The sequence below is a fragment of the Macaca thibetana genome, chromosome 11 (genome assembly GCF_024542745.1).
Source record: "Macaca thibetana thibetana isolate TM-01 chromosome 11, ASM2454274v1, whole genome shotgun sequence".
NCBI lineage: Eukaryota > Metazoa > Chordata > Mammalia > Primates > Cercopithecidae > Macaca > Macaca thibetana.
Genome location: NC_065588.1, coordinates 44,733,337 through 44,745,955, shown reverse-complemented (window position 1 = coordinate 44,745,955; position 12,619 = coordinate 44,733,337). Strand labels below are relative to the sequence as shown.

The window sequence follows — 12,619 nt, the reverse complement described above, 5'->3', positions numbered from 1 at the left end:
ATTTTAACATAAAAATATGGATAGTATCTAACAGGTAGTTTTTTAAAATCCCCTCCCCCTCTGCCCTCTAGCAGCCTACAGTGTCTGTCATTCCTATATTTATGTCCAGATGCTCAATGTTTAGCTCCCACTTAGAAGTGAGAACATGTGACATGTGATTTTCTGTTCTTGCGTTAATTTGCTTAGGATTATGGCCTCCAGCTCCATCCATGTTGCTGCAAAGGACATGATTTCATTCCTTTTTACGGCTGCTTAGTGCCATGGTGTATATGCATTATATTTTTCTTATCCAATACCTAGGTGATAGGATCCATACTCCAAACCTCAGCATCATGAAATACTCTTACGTAACAAATCTATACATTTACCCTCTGTATGTAAAATAAAAATTGAAACAAACAAAAAAACCTTCCCCATTCTTCTCTCTGTATAGCCCCTGGTAACCACCATTCTACGTCTGTCTCTATGAATTTGACTACTTTAAGAATCTCATATAAAAGGAGTCATGTAATTAAAAAAATACATTCAAACAAAATAAGATATAACTTCCTTGTCTTTATGACTTATAATACACTGTGAAACCAAACCAAACTTACAAATTAAACATACACAATATTACAAAACTTATAAAACTCAAATTAACTACATCAATGGGATGGATACCATCACTTTCTGTTACAAAAGTGTCTATATTAGCTTTAATAATACAAGGCTGTATCTTCTTGCTTTATATTACATTGGTCAATTTTATTCATTTGATTCTAAGCATAACAGATGACCATTTGAGTCAGTGTCATTATTGTTTTTCTTTTTAACAACTGACTCTTTTTATATGCCATTTGCTGTTTTATAAAACAATTTAATGGCATTTCAGTAAAATACTGAAAATAATATTGTTTAATGAAAAGTCTTTCATTTGCATCTAATAATGCAGTTACTGCTAATTACCTTTATTTTTACACAGCACTTTGAAGTTTTTCAGTCTCCACCTAGCCCAAGAAATAATTAGGCTTCAACATTGGCTCTCATTTGCCATAACAATTAAAATGGCCTATTACTGTGGAAAGGTCTTTTAACTGTAAATATCACTGCAAAAGAGAGCCACTTTCTAACTAGTAACTAGTAACATAATTAAACAAGAATAAAACAGTGAGAGAGGATGGCTGTAGTATTTCTACATTTGAACATGCCAAACTCATAGCAGCCAGGTAGCTGAAAACATCATATTTAACTTCCATTGTTATTTCTTCTCTGACCTGTAGGTTATTTGAACGTTTATTACTTATTTTCCAAACATTTAATGTTTTTATAGGTATCCTTTTAAAACTGATTTCTACTAAAATTAGAGAACATCATGTTCCATATGATTTCAATCTTTTGAAATTTGTTGAGGTTTTTTAGGTCCTGGTATATGGTGACTTTAGAAAATGTTTCATGTACATACGAAAAGAGTGAGTAGTTGAGGGGTGCAATGATTTATACAAGGAGGTCATGCGTTTTGTTTTGTTTTGTTTTTGAGACAGTTCTCATTCTGTCTATCAACCAAGCTGGAGTGGAGTGGTGGCATCTCGGTTCACTGCAACCTCCACCTCCCGGGTTCAAACGATTCTCATGCCTCAGCCTCCTGAGTAGCTGGGACTACAAGCACATGGCATTACGCCCAGCTATTTTTTTATTTTTTATTTTTAGTAGAGATGGGGTTCCGCCATGTTGGCTAGCTGGTCTCGAAGTCCTGTCCTCAAGCAATTCACCCAAAGTGCTGGGATTACAGGCGTGAGCCACCGTGCCCAGCCATTGGTCTACTTTTTCTATCAGCTGGACTCAGTTCTTGACCATGGTCTGCTCCACATGTCTTTCAGGGGCCTGGGCTGAAGGTGCAGTGCCTACCTGGGGCATATGCTTTTCATCATGGAGGTTGGAAATTCTCTGAAAGATAAATGGAAACATGCAACACCTCTTAAAGCCTAGATTCAGAGCAGGCAGTCCACTACTTCTGCTTATATTCCACTAACCGTGGTAAGTCACATGGCCAAGCCCAACTGCAATGAGATGGGAAGTGTATTTCTCCTATGGGCCAGGGGGAGTAGTGGATATTTGCCAAACAATGATCTAATCTGTAACATGTGCTTACAAATTTAGAAGTGCTTATGTTCTTGTTGGATTGACTCTTTTATCATTATTAAATGTATCTTTTTTTAAATTTATTTTTTATTATTATTATACTTTAAGTTCTAGGGTACATGTGCATAACGTGCAGGTTTGTTACATATGTATACTTGTGCCATGTTGCTGTGCTGCACCCATCAGCTCGTCAGCACCCATCAACTCGTCATTTACATTATCTCTACTAATTTTTGAGTAAATCTATTTTGATATTAATATAGTTATAACAACTTTCTTTTTGTTAGTATTTGCTTGGAATATATTTTACATTATTTTACTGCCAATATAAGTGTCTTCATTTTTTGGAGATTTATTTTGTCTTTTTTTTTCCTTCAACTTTTAAGTTCAGGGATACATGTGCAGGATGTGTAGCTGTGTTACATAGTTAAACATGTGCCATGGTGGTTTGCTGCACAAATCATCCTATCACCTAGGTATTAAGTCTAGCATGCATTAGATATTCTTCCTGATGCTCTCCCCACCCCACCCACCACTCCAACAGGCCCTAGTGACCCACAATGTAGTGCCCCACATTGTAGTTCCCCACAATGTGTCCACGTGTTCTCATCATTCAGCTCCCACTTGTAAGTGAGGAAAGGCAGTGTTTAGTTTTCTGTTCCTGTGTTATTTTGCTGAGGATAATGGCTTCCAACTCCATCCATGTCCCTGCAAAGGACATGATCTCATTCTTTTTTATGGCTGCATAGTATTCCATGGTGTATATGTACCACATTTTCTTTATCCAGTCTTTATACAGTCACTAATGGGCATTTAGGTTGATTCCATGTCTTTGCTGTTATGAACAGTGCTGCAGTGAACATACATGTGCATGTGTCTTTATGGCAGAATGATTTATATTCCTTTGGGTATATACCCAGTAATGGGATTGCTAGGTCAAATGGTATTTCTGCTTCTAGGTCTTTAAGGAACTGCCACATTGTGTTCCACAATGATTAACTAATTTACATTCCCACCAACAGTGTAAAAGTGTTCCTTTTTCTCTGCAACCTCACCAGCATCTGTTGATTGACTTTAATAACAGCCATTCTGACTGGCATGAGATGGTATCTCATTGTGGTTTTGATTTGCATTTCTCTAATTATCAGTGATGTTGAGCATTTTTTTGTACGTTTTTCGGCTGCATGTATGTCTTCTTTTGAGAAGTGTCTGCTCATGTCCTTTGCCTACTTTTTAATAGGGTTGTTTCTTTTTCGCTTATAAGTTTGTTTAAGTTCCTTGTAGACTCTGGATATTAGACCTTTGTCAGATGGATAGACTGCAAAAATTTTCACCTATTCTGTAGGTTGTCTGTTCACTCTGATGATAGTTTCTTTTGCTGTGCAGAAGCTCTTTAGTTTAATTAGATTCCATTTGTCAATTTTTGCTTTAGTTGCAATTGCTTTTGCCATTTTTGTCAAGAAATCTTTGCCTGTGTCTATGTCCTGAATGTTACTGTCTAGATTTTCTTCTAGTTTTTATAGTTTTTGGTTTTACTTTTAAGCCTTTAATCTACCTTGAGTTAATTTTTGTACACAGTGTAAGAAATGGGTCCAATTTCAATTTTCTATGTATGACTAGCCAGTTGTCCCAGAATCATTTATTAAATAGGAAATCCATTCCTCATTGGTGGTTTTTGTTAGATTTGTCGAAGATCAGATGGTTGTAGATGTGCGGTCTTATTTCCGAGTTCTCTATTCTGTTCCATTGGCCTGTGTGTCCGTTCTTGTACCAGTACCATGCTATTCTGGTTACTGTAGCCTTGCAGTATAGTTTGAAGTAAGATAGCATGATGCCTCTAGCTTTGTTCTTTTTGCTTAGGACTGTCTTGGCTATCTGAGCTCTTTTTGCTTCCATGTTAATTTTAAAATAGTTTTTTTCTAGTTCTATGAAGAATGTTAATGGCAGTTTAATGGGACAAGCATTGAACCTATACATTACCATGGGCAGTATAGCCATTTTCACAATATTGACTTTTCCTATTCATGAACATGAAATGTTCTTCCACTTGCTTGGGTCTTCTCTGATTTTCTTGAGCAATGGTTTGTAGTTCTCCTTGAAGAGGTCCTTCACTTCCCTTCCTGGCTGTATTCCTAGATATTTTATTCTTTTTGTAGCAATTGTGAATGGGAGTTCATTCATGATTTGGCTCTCTGCTTGCCTGTTGTTCGTGTATAAGAATGCTAGCGATTTTTGCACATTGATTTTGTATCCTGAGACTTTGCTGAAGTTGCTTATCAGCTTATGAAGCTTTTGGGCTGAGATGACTGGGTATTCTAGATAAAAGATCATGTCATCTGCAAACAAAGATAGTTTGACCTCCTCTCTTCCTATTTGAGTATCCTTTATTTCTTTCTCTTGCCTGATTGCCCTGGCCAGAACTTCTAACACTATGTTTAATAGGAGTGATGAGGGAGGGCAACCTTGTCTTGTGCTGGTTTGCAAGGAGGGAATGCTTCCTGCTTTTGCCCATTCAGTATGATATTGGTTGTGGGTCTGTCATATATGGCTCTTATTATTTTGAGGTATGTTCCTTCAAAACCTAGGTTATTGAGTTTTCTTTTTAATATGAAGGGATGAATTTTATCGAAGGTTTTTTCTGCATCTATTGAGATAATCATGTGGTTCTTGTCTCTAGTTCTGATTATGTGATGGATCACATTTATTGATTTTTGCATGTTGAACTAACCTTGCATCCTGGGAATGAAGGTGACTTGATCGTGGTAGACAAGTTTTTTGATGTGCTAGTGGATTTGGTTTGCCAGTATTTTGCTGAGAATTTTTGCATTGATATTAATCAAGAACATTGGCCTGAAGTTTTCATTTTCTTGTTGTATCTCTACCCGGTTTTGGTATCAGGATGATGCTGCCCTCATAGAATGAGTTAGGGAGGAGTCCCTTCTTTTCAATTGTTTGGAATAGTCTCAGTAGAAATGTCACTAGCTCTTCTTTATACCTCTGGTACAATTCAGCTGTAAATCTGTCTGGTACGGGGCTTTTTTTGTTGGTAGGCTATTTATTACTGCCTCAATTTCAGAACTTGTTATTGGTGTATTCACAGATTCAATTTTTTCCTGGTTCACTCTTGGGAGGGTGTATGTCTCCAGGAATTCACCAATTTTTTTCTAGACTTTCTAGTTTATGTGCATAGAGGTGTTTATAGTTTTCTCTGATGGCTGTTTGTATTTCTGTGGGGTCAGTGGGGACATTCCCCTTATCATTTCTGATTGTGTTTCTTTGATTCTTCCCTCTTTTCTTCTTTATTAGTCTAGCTAGTGTCTGTTTTATTAATGTTTTGAAAAAACCAGCTCCTGGATTCGTTGATATTTTGAAGGGCTTTTCTTGTCTCTGTCTCCTTCAGTCCAGCTCTGATCTTGGTTACTTCTTGTTTTCTGCTAGCTTTGGGGTTTGTTTGCTTTTGGTTCTCTAGTTCTTTTAGTTGACATTTTAGGTTGTTAACTTGAGATCTTTCTAGCTTTTTGATGTGAGCATTTAGTGCTGTAAATTTCCTTCTTAACACTGCTTTAGCTGTGTCTCAGAGATTCTAGTACATTGTCTCTTTGTTCTCATTAGTTTCAAATAACTTCTTGAATTCTACCTTAGTTTCATTACTTACCCAAGGGTTATTCAGGAGCAGGTTGTTCAATTTCCATGTAGTTGTGCAGTTTTGAGTGAATTTCTTAATCTTGAGTTCTAATTTGATTGCACTGTGGCATGAGAGAATGTCATGATTTCAATTCTTTTGCATTTGTTGAGGAGTGTTTTACTTCCAATTATGTGATCAATTTCAGAGTAACTGTCATCTGGCAATGATAAGAATGTACATTCTGTTGTTTTGGGTGGAAAGTTCTGTAGCTATGTCTCAGGTTCACTTGACCCAGAGTTGAGTTCAGGTCCTGAATATCTTTGTTAATTTTCTGTTTCAATTATCTACCTACTATTGACAGTGGAGTGTTAAAGTCTGTCACTATTATTGTGTGGCAGTCTAAGTGCCTCTGTAGGTCTTTAAGAGCTTGCTTTATGAATCTGGATGGTCCTGTATTGGGTGCCTGTATATTTAGAATAGTTAGCTCTTCTTATTGAATTGAACCCTTTACCATTATGTAATACCCTTCTTTGTCTTTTTTGATTTTTGTTGGTTAAAATCTGTTTCATCAGAAATTAAGATTCTAACCCTTACTCCTTTCTGTTTTCCATTTGCTTGGTAAATTTTCCTCCATCCCTTTATTTTGAGTGTATGCGTGTCTTTGCACTTGAGATGGTCTCTTGAAGGCAGCATACCAATGGGTCTTGGATCTTTATCCAGCTTGCCATTCTGTGTCATTTAATTGGGGCATTTAGTCCATTTACATTTAAGGTTAGTATTATTATATGTAAATTTGATCCTGTCATCATGATGCTTGCTGGTTGTTTTGCAGACTTGTTAATGTAGTTGCTTCACAGTGTCACTGGTCTGTATACTTCAGAGTGCTTTTTGGCTGCAAATAATTTTTCCTTTCCATATTTAGTGCCTCCTTCAGGAGCTCTTGCAAGGCAGGCCTGGTGGTGACGAATTCCCTCAGATTTGCTTGCCTGAAAAGGACTTTATTTCTCCTTCACTTATGAAGCTTAGTTTGGCCGGATATGAAATTCTGGGTTGGAAATTCTTTTCTTTAAGAATGTTGAATATTGGCCACTAATCTTTTCTGGCCTATAGGGTTTTCACTGAAAGGTCCACTGTTAGTCTGATGGGCTTCCCTGTGTAGGTGACCTGGCCTTTCTCTCTGATTGCCCTTAACATTTTTTTCTTTCATTTTGACCTTGGTGAATCTGATAATTATGTGTCTTGGGGTTTATCTTCTCATGCAGTATCTTATTCAGTTCTCTAGATTTATTGAATTTGAATGTGGGTCTGTCTTGCTAGGTTGGGGAAGTTCTCCTGGATGATATAGTGAAGTATATTTTCCAACTTGGTTCCATTCTCCTTGTCTCTTTCAGGTACCCTAATCAGTCACAAGCTCGGTCTTTTTACAACATGGTTCTCAGATGTTTTGTTCACTTCTTTTCATTCTTTTTTCTCTATTCTTGTCTGCCTTATTTCAGCAAAATAGTCTTCAAGCTCTGAGATTCTTTCCTCCATTTGATCTATTCTGCTATTAATACTTGCGACTGCATTGTGAATTTCTTGTGTTGTGTTTTTCAGCTCCATCAGGTCTTTTATTTTTTATTTTTTTTGAGATGGAGTTTCGCTCCTTCACCCAGGCTGGAGTGCAGTGGCATGATCTCAGCTCACTGCAACTTCTGCCTTCTGGTTTCAAGTGATTCTCCTGCCTCAGCCTCCCGAGTAGTGGGGATTACAGGCACCCACCACCACATCTGGCTAAGTTTTGTATTTTTAGTAGAGATGGGGTTTCACCATGTTGGCCAGGCTGTTCTTGAACTCCTGACCTCGTGATCCGTCCACCTTAGCCTCCCAATGTGCTGGGATTACAGGCATGAGCCACTGTGCCCAGCCCATCAGGTAATTTATATTCCCCTCCAAACTGGCTATTCTGGCTATTATCTCCTGTATTGTTCTATCATGATTCTTAGCTGATTTGCATTGGGTTAGAACATGTTCCTATAGTTCAGCAAAGTTTGTTATTAGCCACCTTCTGAAGCCTACTTCTATCAATCCAACCATTTCTGCCTCAGCCCAGTTCTGTGCCCTTGCTGGAGAAGTGCTGCAATCATTTGGAGGAAAAGAGGCACTATAGCTTTTTGAGTTTTCAACTTTTTCCATTGATTCCTTCTTATCTTCATGGGCTTATCTAACTTTGATCTTTGAGGTTGCTGACCTTTGAATGGGGTTTTTGTTAGGTCTTTTTTGGTGATGTTTTTGTTTTCTGTTTGTTTTTCTTTTACCAGTCAGGCTACTTTACCATAGGGCTGCTGCAGTTTGCTGGAGGTCTGCTCCAGGCCCCAGTTGCCTTGTTTTTTCTTATACCTGGAGGCATCACTAGTGAAGTCTGTGAAACTTCAAAGATGGCAGCCTGCTCTTTTCTCTGGAAGCTCTATTCCACAGTGAGTAGGGACCTGTTGCTGCCACAGTGTGCCTGTGGGAGGTGTCTGGAGGCCCCTGTTGGGAGGTCTCACCCAGTCAGGAGAAACGGATCAGGCAGCTGCTTAAAGAAACAGTCTGGCTGCTTTTTGGTAGACCAGGTGTGCTGCCTTTGAGTGGGATCCCTTTCTCATCTGAACAATTTGTTTTCTCCAAAGCTGGCAGGCTGGAACTGCTGAGTCTACTGAACCACAGAGATCCAAACTCCCTTCCCCACCAGGAACTTGGACCTGTCTCAGGCAGATTCCAGCCCCTGCCATTGGCTGGCTGGAATTTTAACTGCTTTACTTCCTGGGTTCAGTCCCCTTCCTAGGGATACGTAGGGATGGATTTCTCACCTTGCCTGGAATCCTGGAGCTGGAATATGTAAAACTCCTGGGTCTCTGTGTGTGCCTGAGTGGTTGCCCGGCCAAGACTCCACACAGCTCTGTGTATCAGAGTTGAGGCCCTGGTGGCATAGACTCATGAGGCAATCTCCTGATCTGTGGGTTGCAAAGATACGTGGGAGAAGCGAGGTTTCTCAGGCAGGGTTGCACTATCACTCACCATTTCCCTTGGCTGGGAGTGGGGGTCCCTTTGGCTCTGTGCTGCTCCTAGGTGGGCTGCCACCGCCCCCCCAACTTTTCTTTGTTCTCCATTTGTTGAGTGGTTTGCCTAGTCAGTCTCAGTGCAAGAACCTGTATATTTCAGTTCAAGGTACTGAATTCACTCTCCCCTTTTCATTCCTCTCTGTGAGTGCCACGGACCACAGCTGCTTCTAATCAGCCATCTTAGATCCAGCTAAATATGTTTCCTATAAGTAACTTATAGTTGGGTTTTATTTTTTAATGCAATATGACAATATATAACTTTTAACTGAAATGTTTAGTCAATTTACACTTAATGCAATTATTCATATATTCTGATATAAATTTAGCATCTGACTATAAGTCCCATTTGTGCTATCTAGTTTTTTTCTCTCCTTTCTTGTCTTCTTCTGAATTTACTAAGAAATTTTATTATCCCATTTTTCTTCTACACTTAGTAAATATACTTTTTCCACTGTTTTTACTGGTGGTTCTAGAGCTTACAGCACGTCTTATTGTAGCCTAATATAAAGTCGTACTCTTGCTAACTTCCAAAGTGCAAGGACCTTACAAATGTTTAACTCCATTTCTCCTTCCAGCCTTTTGTGTTATGGCTGGCATATATTTAAATTATATATCTATATCTATTTATGTATTTAATATATATAGAGAATATATAATTAATTTCATATATTTTAATAATATATTTAAGTATGTTAAATGTATTTTTAAATTAAAATATTGCATTTTAAAATAATAAATATTAAAAATATATTTAATTCTCTATATATAGAATATATGTATTTAAAATCTATATATATATTTCTTTTTTTTTTCAATGTTCAGTTTCCTTTAATGACCCCCATCTCCCTGAAGGGCAGGTGCAGGCAGCTAGGCGATGGCAAGAGATGTTCACTTGAAGATCTTGCCCTGATTGAAGACTTTGCCCACATGCTGGAAGGCCCCCTCCCAGGAAAAGTACTCTGGAACCAGCGTCTGGGTCTCCTCGCTGCAGGATCCAGTTTCCGCCATGTGTATGACTCATAGTCCACCTGCCAATCTGGACTCAGTGGAAAGGCAAGGTCCTGGCCTCGGAAGACCCAGACTCCAGAAATGGAGCTGCTATTGTTGGTTCCAAAGAGGATGACACTGGCGAAGGCATTCTTCCTCAGCTTGTCCAGTCGCTGGAACATTCCAGTGATGAGATTGCAGCTCATGAAGGTATGAGTGAGTTCTTCAGGGAAGCGATACTCTGAGTACCACAGGGACCAGCTGTCCTTATCAAAGTGCTCCCAGAAATATGGCAGTGCCACAGAGAGTGTGTGCTCATTGGAGTACTTGCGTTTAAATTCATCCAACACGAAGGTACTCTTGGGCAAGTGAGCGAAGGGGTCCTTGGGCTTGGGCTCAGCAGCCAGCGCCTGCTTACATTCATCCATCTCCCCCTCAGGAGCAGGGGCAGCCGCCTTTTTCTCTTCCTTCCGCTCAGCCTGGGGCTTCTGCTTCTCTTCCTGTGAACCCTTCTTTTTCCGCGGTGTATCTTTTTTAGGCTGGGTCTCTGCAAACTTTTTAGCATCAAACTGGGCCATCTTCCCCCAAGACAGCCCGGAAGGGGGGTAGATTAATACAGGTGAGGAACCAGCGGTTGGTATTGGGAGAGGCCTGGCGGAAAGAAGGCTCTAGGACCTGCTTATAGAGACACAACAGGGTGCAGACAACTGTGATGTCAGCCAATGTCACTCGTTCGCCCACCAGAAAAGTCCTCGTCTTCAAGTGAGCATCCAGCAGCCCCAGAATTCGCCTCACTTCCTCCTTTGCATTCTCAGTGGCCTGTTTGTTGTGGTGCAGGATGCCCAAGGTGGGGAATAGCCAGGTACTGGCTGGGGGCACTATATCGGAATCAGCAAAGCTCACCCACTGCACCACCTGGGCTGCTGTCTCTGGAGTACTTCCCCGCAGCGCCTCATTGCTCACATAGTAGGGCAATGGCGCTGCTCTCAAACACACAGAATCCATCTTTACCCAGAACCTTGCTGGCAGGAAATTTGCGGAGAAATTCAGGGGTGCAGTTGGTTTGGCCAAAATGGAAGTGGGGTGGTGCGGAGAGCACACGGACCTGAGCCCCACTGTACTGAGCAGGGATGAGAGCCTTGAAGGCCCTCCAGTTTTCAGGATAGGTATACAGAGTCCCAGCCGCCATGGTGATTCCACAAAGAAAAAGCTAAAATATATATATATATATATACACATCAAACATGCAAGATGTTATTCTTGTTTAATACAGTTCTATTAGAATATATATCTATATATAGATATCTATATATAGATATATATTCTAATACAACTCTCTCTCTCTATATATATATAGATATATATCTATATATAGATATATATTCTAATACAACTCTATTATATATATAGATATATATAGATATATATCTATATTCTTATATATGTGCAAATGTGTGTGTGTGTGAGATTTATTACTGGAAAGCCAAGAAGCCCCACAATCTGCTGTCTACAAGCTGGAGAATCAGGAAAGCTGGTCATGTAATTGAGTTCAAGTTCAAAGGCCTGAGAACCAGGGGAGTTGGTATCATGAGTTCCAATCCAAGTCCAAAGGCCTTGAGAACCACAATCCCTGAGGTCCAGTGGCGGGAGAGACAGATGTCCCTGTTCTAACAGAAACAAATTTGTTCCTCCTCCACCTTTTTGTTCTACTGAGGCCCTCAACAGATTGGATGATGCTCACCCACATTGGTAAGGATGGTTGTCTTTACTCAGTCTACCAATTCCAATACTAATCTCGTCCAGAAACACCCTTATATACACAGTCAGAAATAATGTTTTATCAGCTATCTGGGCATCCTCTCATCCCACCAAGTTGATACATAAAATCAGCCATCACAACAGTCAATATTAGTTTGGATTTACCCACAAATTTACAGTTTTCTTATTGATCTTCATTCCTTCTTGTTTTTCTTCTTCCAAACTGAATCATTGTCCTTTTTCCTGAAGGACTCTCATGAAATCTGCTGATGATAAATTCTCTCATTTGTAGTCTAAAAGTTGTCTTGATTTAACCTTTGTTTTTAAAGAATATTTTTACTGGCTATAGAATTCTTGCCAGTTATTTTCTTCCTGAATTTTTGAAGCTCACATACCTTTTCTTTTAACTTCCATTGTTTTCATCGAGAAGTTAGAGGTTTTTAAAAAATTTTATTTCCATCATTTTGGGGAACAGGTGGTTTTTGGTTACATGGATAAGTTTTTTAGTGGTAGTTTACTAGATTTTGGTGCACCCATCACCAGAGCAGTGTACACTGTACCTGGCATGTAGTCTTTTATGTCTCACCCCCTCTTCCACCCTTCCTCTCAAGTCCTCAAAATCCGTTATAGTATTCTTATGCTTTTGTATCCTCATAGTTTAGCTCTGACTTGTAAGTGAGAAAATACAATATTTGATTTTCCATTCCCGAGTTACTTCTCTTAGAATAATGGTCTCCAGCTCCATCGAGGCTGCTGTGAATGCCATTATTTTTTCCTTTTTATGGCTGAGTAGTAGTCCATGGTGTATATATAGATATATATATATCTATATATATCACATTTTTTATCCACTCGTTGGTTAACAGACATTTAGGCGGGTTCCATATTTTTGCAATTGCAAATTGTATTGTTATAAACAAACATGCATGTGCAAATGTCTTTTTCATACATGACTTATTTTCCTCTGGATAGTATTACTTTCAATATTACTGCTACCTAAAAGGTAATACATCTTTTCTTTCTTGCTGCTTTTATTATTTTTCTT

The 12,619-nt window shown here is 39.1% G+C and overlaps 1 pseudogene across 1 annotated transcript; it reads right to left on the bottom strand.

Moving 5' to 3' along the window:
• Positions 1–9,637: 9,637 nt before the first annotated feature.
• On the bottom strand, positions 9,638–11,006 carry LOC126930175 (elongation factor 1-gamma-like; annotated as a pseudogene). The gene has a single exon (XR_007717472.1). The product of XR_007717472.1 is annotated as an elongation factor 1-gamma-like (transcript).
• Between the last annotated feature and the right edge of the window lie 1,613 nt (positions 11,007–12,619).